An 8,392-nucleotide genomic window follows, 5' to 3' on the forward strand; every position below is an offset into this window, starting at 1 on the left:
AGGAGGATGGTTGGCAGGTAGGGGCGAGGAGGATGGTTGGCAGGTAGGGGGAAGGAGGATGGTTGGCAGGGAGGGGGAAGGAGGGTGGTTGGCAGGTAGGGGAAGGAGGGTGGTTGGCAGGTAGGGGGAAGGAGGATGGTTGGCAGGTAGAGGGAAGGAGGATGGTTGGCAGGTAGGGGGAAGGAGGATAGTTGGCAGGTAGGGGGAAGGAGGATGGTTGGCAGGTAGGGGGAAGGAGGATGGTTGGCAGGTAGGGGGAAGGAGGATGGTTGGCAGGTAGGGGCGAGGAGGATGGTTGGCAGGTAGGGGGAAGGAGGATGGTTGGCAGGTAGGGGGAAGGAGGATGGTTGGCAGGTAGGGGGAAGGAGGATGGTTGGCAGGTAGGGGGAAGGAGGATGGTTGGCAGGTAGGGGGAAGGAGGATGGTTGGCAGGGAGGGGGAAGGAGGGTGGTTGGCAGGTAGGGGGAAGGAGGATGGTTGGCAGGTAGGGGCAAGGAGGATGGTTGGCAGGTAGGGGGAAGGAGGATAGTTGGCAGGTAGGGGGAAGGAGGATGGTTGGCAGGTAGGGGGAAGGATGATGGTTGGCAGGTAGGGGGAAGGAGGATGGTTGGCAGGTAGGGGCGAGGAGGATGGTTGGCAGGTAGGGGGAAGGAGGATGGTTGGCAGGTAGGGGGAAGGAGGATGGTTGGCAGGTAGGGGCGAGGAGGATGGTTGGCAGGTAGGGGGAAGGAGGATGGTTGGCAGGTAGGGGGAAGGAGGATGGTTGGCAGGTAGGGGGAAGGAGGATGGTTGGCAGGTAGGGGGAAGGAGGATGGTTGGCAGGTAGGGGGAAGGAGGACGGTTGGCAGGTAGCGGGAAGGAGGATGGTTGGCAGGTAGGGGGAAGGAGGATGGTTGGCAGGGAGGGGGAAGGAGGGTGGTTGGCAGGTAGGGGGAAGGAGGATGGTTGGCAGGTAGGGGCGAGGAGGATGGTTGGCAGGTAGGGGGAAGGAGGATAGTTGGCAGGTAGGGGGAAAGAGGATGGTTGGCAGGTAGGGGGAAGGAGGATGGTTGGCAGGTAGGGGGAAGGAGGAAGGAGGATGGTTGGCAGGTAGGGGCGAGGAGGATGGTTGGCAGGTAGGGGGAAGGAGGATGGTTGGCAGGTAGGGGGAAGGAGGATGGTTGGCAGGTAGGGGGAAGGAGGATGGTTGGCAGGTAGCGGGAAGGAGGATGGTTGGCAGGTAGGGGGAAGGAGGGTGGTTGGCAGGTAGGGGGAAGGAGGATGGTTGGCAGGTAGGGGCGAGGAGGATGGTTGGCAGGTAGGGGGAAGGAGGATGGTTGGCAGGTAGGGGGAAGGAGGGTGGTTGGCAGGTAGGGGAAGGAGGGTGGTTGGCAGGTAGGGGGAAGGAGGATGGTTGGCAGGTAGGGGCGAGGAGGATGGTTGGCAGGTAGGGGGAAGGAGGATGGTTGGCAGGTAGGGGGAAGGAGGATGGTTGGCAGGTAGGGGCGAGGAGGATGGTTGGCAGGTAGGGACGAGGAGGATGGTTGGCAGGTAGGGGGAAGGAGGATGGTTGGCAGGTAGGGGGAAGGAGGATGGTTGGCAGGTAGGGGGAAGGAGGATGGTTGGCAGGTAGGGGGAAGGAGGATGGTTGGCAGGTAGGGGGAAGGAGGATGGTTGGCAGGTAGGGGGAAGGAGGACGGTTGGCAGGTAGGGGGAAGGAGGACGGTTGGCATGTAGGGGGAAGGAGGATGGTTGGCAGGTAGGGGGAAGGAGGATGGTTGGCAGGTAGGGGGAAGGAGGATGGTTGGCAGATAGGGGCGAGGAGGATGGTTGGCAGGTAGGGGGAAGGAGGATGGTTGGCAGGTAGGGTGAAGGAGGATGGGTGGCAGGTAGGGGTGAGGAGGATGGTTGGCAGGTAGGGGGAAGGAGGATGGTTGGCAGGGAGGGGGAAGGAAGGTGGTTGGCAGGTAGGGACGAGGAGGATGGTTGGCCGGTAGGGGGAAGGAGGATGGTTGGCAGATAGGGGGAAGGTGGATGGTTGGCAGGTAGGGGCGAGGAGGTGGGTGGCAGGTAGGGGCAAGGAGGATGGTTGGCCGGTAGGGGGAAGGAGGATGGTTGGCAGGTAGGGGGAAGGAGGATGGTTGGCAGGTAGGGGGAAGGAGAATGGTTGGCAGGTAGGGGGAAGGAGGATGGTTGGCAGATAGGGGGAAGGAGGATGGTTGGCAGATAGGGGCGAGGAGGGTGGTTGGCAGGTAGGGGCGAGGAGGAAGGGTTGGCAGGTAGGGGGAAGGAGGATGGGTGGCAGGTATTAGGTAACATTAGGAACATTAAGAACATTAGGAACATTAGAAACACTAGGAACATTAGGAACATTAAGAACATTAGGAACATTAAGAACATTAGGAACATTAAGAACATTAGGAACATTAGGAACATTAGGATCATTAGGAACATTAGGAACATTAGGAACATTAGGAACATTAAGAACATTAGGAACATTAAGAACATTAGGAACATTAAGAACATTAGGAAGATTAAGAACATTAGGAACATTAGGAACATTAGGAACATTAAGAACATTAGGAACATTAGGAACATTAAGAACATTAAGAACATTAGGAACATTAAGAACATTAGGATCATTAAGAACATTAGGAACATTAAGAACATTAAGAACATTAGGAACATTAGGAACATTAAGAACATTAGGAACATTAGAAATATTAGGAACATTAGAAACATTAGGAACATTAGGAAAATTAGGAACATTGGGAACATTAGGAACATTAGAAATATTAGAAACATTAGAAACATTAGGAACATTAAGAACATTAGGAACATTAAGAACATTAGGAACATTAGGAACATTAGGAACATTAGGAACATTAAGAACATTAGGAACATTAGGATCATTAGAAACATTAGGAACATTAAGAACATTAGGAACATTAGGAACATTAAGAACATTAGGAACATTAGGAACATTAGGAACATTAAGAACATTAGGAACATTAGGAACATTAAGAACATTAGGAACATTAGGAACATTAGGAACATTAAGAACATTAGGAACATTAGGAACATTAAGAACATTAGAAACATTAGGAACATTAGGAACATTAGGAACATTAGGAACATTAAGAACATTAGGAACATTAAGAACATTAGAAACATTAGAAACATTAACAACATTAGGAACATTAGGAACATTAAGAACATTAGGAACATTAAGAACATTAAGAACATTAGGAACATTAGGAACATTAGGAACATTAAGAACATTAGGAACATTAAGAACATTAGGAACATTAGGAACATTAGGAACATTAAGAACATTAGGAACATTAAGAACATTAGGAACATTAAGAACATTAAGAACATTAGGAACATTAAGAACATTAGGAACATTAGGAACATTAGGAACATTAGAAACATTAGGAACATTAGGAACATTAAGAACATTAGGAACATTAGGAACATTAGGAACATTAAGAACATTAGGAACATTAAGAACATTAGGAATATTAAGAACATTAAGAACATTAGGAACATTAGGAACATTAAGAACATTAGGAACATTAGGAACATTAGGAACATTAGAAACATTAGGAACATTAGGAACATTAAGAACATTAAGAACATTAGGAACATTAAGAACATTAGGAACATTAGGAACATTAAGAACATTAGGAACATTAGGAACATTAGGAACATTAAGAACATTAGGAACATTAAGAACATTAGGAACATTAAGAACATTAGGAACATTAAGAACATTAAGAACATTAGGAACATTAGGAACATTAAGAACATTAGGAACATTAGGAACATTAGGAACATTAAGAACATTAAGAACATTAGGAACATTAAGAAAATTAGGAACATTAAGAACATTAAGAACATTAAGAACATTAGGAACATTAGGAACATTAGGAACATTAGGAACATTAAGAACATTAGGAACATTAAGACCATTAGGAACATTAGAAACATTAGAAACATTAGGAACATTAGGAACATTAAGAACATTAGGAACATTAAGAACATTAGGAACGTTAGAAACATTAAGAACATTAGGAACATTAAGAACATTAGGAACATTAAGAACATTAGGAACATTAGAAACATTAGGAACATTAGGAACATTAAGAACATTAGGAACATTAAGAACATTAGGAACATTAAGAACATTAGGAACATTAGAAACATTAGGAACATTAGGAACATTAAGAACATTAGGAACATTAAGAACATTAGGAACATTAAGAACATTAGGAACATTAGGAACATTAGGATCATTAGGAACATTAGGAACATTAGGAACATTAGGAACATTAAGAACATTAAGAACATTAGGAACATTAAGAACATTAGGAAGATTAAGAACATTAGGAACATTAGGAACATTAGGAACATTAGGAACATTAAGAACATTAGGAACATTAGGAACATTAAGAACATTAAGAACATTAGGAACATTAAGAACATTAGGATCATTAAGAACATTAGGAACATTAAGAACATTAAGAACATTAGGAACATTAGGAACATTAAGAACATTAGGAACATTAGAAATATTAGGAACATTAGAAACATTAGGAACATTAGGAACATTAGGAACATTGGGAACATTAGGAACATTAGAAATATTAGAAACATTAGAAACATTAGGAACATTAAGAACATTAGGAACATTAAGAACATTAGGAACATTAGGAACATTAGGAACATTAGGAACATTAAGAACATTAGGAACATTAGGATCATTAGGAACATTAGGAACATTAGGAACATTAGGAACATTAAGAACATTAGGAACATTAGGAACATTAGGAACATTAAGAACATTAAGAACATTAGGAACATTAGGAACATTAAGAACATTAGGAACATTAGGAACATTAGAAACATTAGGAACATTAGGAACACTCAAACCGTTGCGCCTGGCACCTACTACCATACCCCGTTCAAAGGCACTTAAATATTTTGTCTTGCCCATTCACCCTCTGAATGGCACACATACACAATCCATGTCTCAAGGTTTCAAAATCCTTCTTCAACCTGTCTCCTCCCCTTCATCTACACTGATTGAAGTGGATTTAACAAGTGACATCAATACGGGATCATAGCTTTCACCTGGATTCACCTGGTTAGTCTGTATGTTGTGGAAATAATTCTCAGTGTAAATCTAATCAATGATTATTTTAGCAGCAGCGTAGGTGTGAGGGGGTGTGTGGGTGTAAGTGTGTGGTGTGAGTAAGGAGGGTGTATGTGTGTGTGGTGTGAGTAGGAGTAGGAGTGACAGTGAAGGTGTGTCTGAGTGGGTAGAGACCTGTGGATGGGCGTAGAGTCAGTGGGGATAGTCTGTGTGAGAGGGAGAGCAGTAGTTAGTCATTTAACAGTCTTATTAAGGCCAAGGGATAGAAGCTGTTTAGGAGTTTGTTGGTTTGAGCCTTGATGCACCTGTTCTGCTGGAAGGAAGCATGGAGAACAGTCCATGTCTCTGGTTGCTGGAGTCTTTGGCAATCTTTGGGACATTTCTTATACACCGCCTGGCATGTACGTCCTGGATGCCTGGGAGCTCACTAGGGGTGTTCTGACATGGCCAAACTCGTATTCGTAAATTGACAGTTGACAGTCGGATCAAATCTGATGATACTCATTAGTGTTTTAATATTAGGGACAGATCGAAATTTACTGAGGGGAAGGGGTGTTCCAAAATAGGGGAGGGTTGTCAAACGTATTTTTTGCTTTGGAAAAGGTTGTGTCGTTTTTTTTTTTTGGGGGGGGGGGGCGGGGGGTCACAATGTTTTTTCCCTGGTTTACCTCTACTCTTCTGCTCATATTTTCCCTATAAACAATGGCTTAACTTACTTTTGATATTACCTTAATAAAGTTTAGAAACTTTAGTGAAGGTTTGGTAAGGTGTGGCTATTATTAAAGGGGAATGGAAACACTAGGATTTAGAACGCCAGCTAACTGTAACTGTAAATCACAATATTGGCATTGTTGCATCACTGGCAGGAGAGAAAAGTTTGGAACTCCCAAATATGGTTGAATTTACCGAGAGTAGCTCCGAGTCTGAGAATGAGTTTATAACAGAGGATGAAATAACGTTAGTTAGGGAGCCAATAAACCTACTGAAGCCGTTCATGTTTGAGCCGATCGTTGCCCCAGATCAAAGAGTTTGTTCTCGTAGCAGTAACAACAAAGATATGCTGCCTGAAACACCTCAGCCAGAGGGTCGGCGTAGCGGTGACACAAACTGGTGTGAGTGCGGATGCTGCCAGGTAATGTCTGGGGAGTAGGAGAGCGGATGCTGCCAGGTAATGGCTGGGGAGTAGGAGAGCGGATGCTGCCAGGTAATGGCTGGGGAGTAGGAGTGCGGATGCTGCCAGGTAATGTCTGGGGAGTAGGAGTGCGGATGCTGCCAGGTAATGGCTGGGGAGTAGGAGTGCGGATGCTGCCAGGTAATGGCTGGGGAGTAGGAGTGCGGATGCTGCCAGGTAATGGCTGGGGAGGAGGAGTGCGGATGCTGCCAGGTAATGGCTGGGGAGTAGGAGTGCGGATGCTGCCAGGTAATGGCTGGGGAGTAGGAGTGCGGATGCTGCCAGGTAATGGCTGGGGAGTAGGAGTGCGGATGCTGCCAGGTAATGGCTGGGGAGTAGGAGTCCGGATGCTGCCAGGTAATGGCTGGGGAGTAGGAGTGCGGATGCTGCCAGGTAATGGCTGGGGAGTAGGAGTGCGGATGCTGCCAGGTAATGGCTGGGGAGTATGAGTGCGGATGCTGCCAGGTAATGGCTGGGGAGGAGGAGTGCGGATGCTGCCAGGTAATGGCTGGGGAGTAGGAGTCCGGATGCTGCCAGATAATGGCTGGGGAGTAGGAGTGCGGATGCTGCCAGGTAATGGCTGGGGAGGAGGAGGTAATGGCTGGGGAGTAGGAGTCCGGATGCTGCCAGATAATGGCTGGGGAGGAGGAGTGCGGATGCTGCCAGGTAATGGCTGGGGAGGAGGAGGTAATGGCTGGGGAGTAGGAGTCCGGATGCTGCCAGATAATGGCTGGGGAGGAGGAGTGCGGATGCTGCCAGGTAATGGCTGGGGAGTATGAGTGTGTGTGTTGTAGAGAGATGGTGGCGATACGGCACCAAATCCCAGCGGATGGCGGCTGTATTACGTCCAGTTAGAGGTTCCTGTCAGTCTGTCTGGATGGCGACGTATTGGACGCGTCACTAATCCTTATGAAGGACTTCCTGGCAGAAGAGGTTACTCGACCAGTCAGCAGCCGGTATGCCAGTTAAATAATTGCTGAAAATTTGCTTGATTACAAATTGTTTAAAGGTAACATCAGTAGTGGGTAGGTGCTCAATATATATAATCAGTATCCCAGAACGATGTTTATCACAAGCGCTGTTTGGCGCCATGGTAACACAGTCACCTTTTGATTAGACGACCGGAGGTCGAATCGGAGACAGCGTCATGATTCATGAAATCTCATTCTAACCAATAATGGGGCTTGCTCATTATAAATACATTGTGATTTAGTTTCGGTATCAGACTAACTTTTCTTATGATTTTGCTTGCAGAGCATACAGGCTGTCAGTTTATCGCCAGTTCACCCTACGGGCACCAGGGAGAATTGGACGTGGTGTACGGCGTCTCATCCCTGTGTGTGTCGTCTCTCCCGTAAGGTGCGGATACCCAGAAGCAAAGGCATTTACGTAGGGTTTGAGTTTGAATTAAACCAGTTCATTTAGGAAATCTAACCTGCTGTCATTTTTTTCAAGACATAGGCCAAATGCCTGCGCCTTACGTAAAAATAGTATTAGTTAGCTTATCCACTATAACAACAGGTTCAAGCGTAACTAGATAAACTTGCTTTGAAGATAAAACTACTTTCAACGTGCACTAACCCCTTGTCCCTGTTGCTAGAGTAGTGACTTAGACTAGCTTTGGCTGCCACCTATTGGAAAGGAATGGTAACTACACTGGGCAGCTAGTTGGTCAAAGGATACTTTGATAATATATGCCATTTAGCAGACGCCTTTATGGCAGGTAGGGGTGAGGAGGATGGTTGGCAGGTAGGGGTGAGGAGGATGGTTGGCAGGTAGGGGGAAGGAGGATGGTTGGCAGGTAGGGGGAAAGAGGATGGTTGGCAGGTAGGGGGAAGAAGGATGGTTGGCAGGTAGGGGTGAGGAGGATGGTTGGCAGGTAGGGGTAAGAAAGATGGTTGGCAGGTAGGGGTGAGGAGGATGGTTGGCAGGTAGGGAGAAGGAGAATGGTTGGCAGGTAGGGGCGAGGAGGCTGGTTGTCAGGTAGGGGCGAGGAGGATGGTTGGCAGGTAGGGGCGAGGAGGTTGGTTGGCAGGTAGGGGGAAGGAGGATGGTTGGCAGGTAGGGGTAAGGACGATGGTTAG

The sequence above is a fragment of the Coregonus lavaretus genome (genome assembly GCF_964263955.1).
Source record: "Coregonus lavaretus genome assembly, contig: HAP1_SCAFFOLD_1062, whole genome shotgun sequence".
Lineage (NCBI taxonomy): Eukaryota > Metazoa > Chordata > Actinopteri > Salmoniformes > Salmonidae > Coregonus > Coregonus lavaretus.